The sequence below is a fragment of the Octodon degus genome, unplaced genomic scaffold (assembly GCF_000260255.1).
Source record: "Octodon degus isolate 3935 unplaced genomic scaffold, OctDeg1.0 scaffold00286, whole genome shotgun sequence".
NCBI lineage: Eukaryota > Metazoa > Chordata > Mammalia > Rodentia > Octodontidae > Octodon > Octodon degus.
Window position 1 is genome coordinate 469138 of NW_004524862.1, and position 1047 is coordinate 470184.

The window sequence follows — 1047 nt, forward strand, 5'->3', positions numbered from 1 at the left end:
TTTTTTTTTCAAATGACTTTTTACATGCATTTTGAATATAATCGCTGATTTTGGTTTTATTTACAAAAGCAGTACATCATTGAAGAAATTAAATACTTGATGTAACATAAAAAAACAAAATATAATCATATATAGGTCAAAGACTTAAAATTTCTTTCTTGGTGGTGAGATAATTGGCTAATTTTATTATGATTTCATGCATTCCTGTATTTTTTATAATAGTCATGATTGACATTTATTCTTAACTTACAGGAATGAATGTTCCTTTCATCCCCAGAACAACACTGACAAAACAGTATAGTGAAAGATAAAGCAGCAGTGAACCCCAGGTGTTGCCTTTCCTAAACCAGTTCCTAATCTCCTTGCTGTTCTGAAAAATATCCTCTGGTTGGGGTACATGAGGTATCAAGCAAGAATACATTGCAGTGCTGAGAAATGAGCTCAGCTCCAGCACATAACCGGCCAGCACACACCAGGGTGCCAGGCCCCAGCCCTCCTCCTGAGCAAGTCCCCAGCACTCACCAGGCACTCAGCACCCAGCAACCCAGAACTTCTGCTTAGAAAGGCAAGCAGAGGGCAGAGGAAATCTACAAAGAGAGGCAGCATTCATGGGAGGGTCTTCTCACCAAGACTAGAGGGCTTCGAGGGTGACAGGAGGGAGAGGGCTTAAGTCCCACTGTGGGGAGGGAAGGAAGTTAGTCTCACTTCCAGCACCACCTCCTCAGGAGCAGATACAAGGTGCCTGCTTCACACACAGAGAGGAAACCAACAGACACAGACAGGGATCTGGGGGATACCTCTATCCCCCACATGTTTCTTCACCCACTGGGTGGCTGCAGCGATGCTCTCTGTCTGGGTGACATCCAGGATCACTGTCTGCAGCCGGCCTAATGTCTACTTCCTCAGCTGCTTGGCCCCTTCTTCTATCAGACAGGCAGCCAGCACCCTCAAGCCTCTCATGTCCAGCTGTCTGGCCAGCAGGTTCCCGAAGCCCGAGCCACAGCCCATGATGAACACATACTTGTCTTGGAGGTGGCTCACCACCTG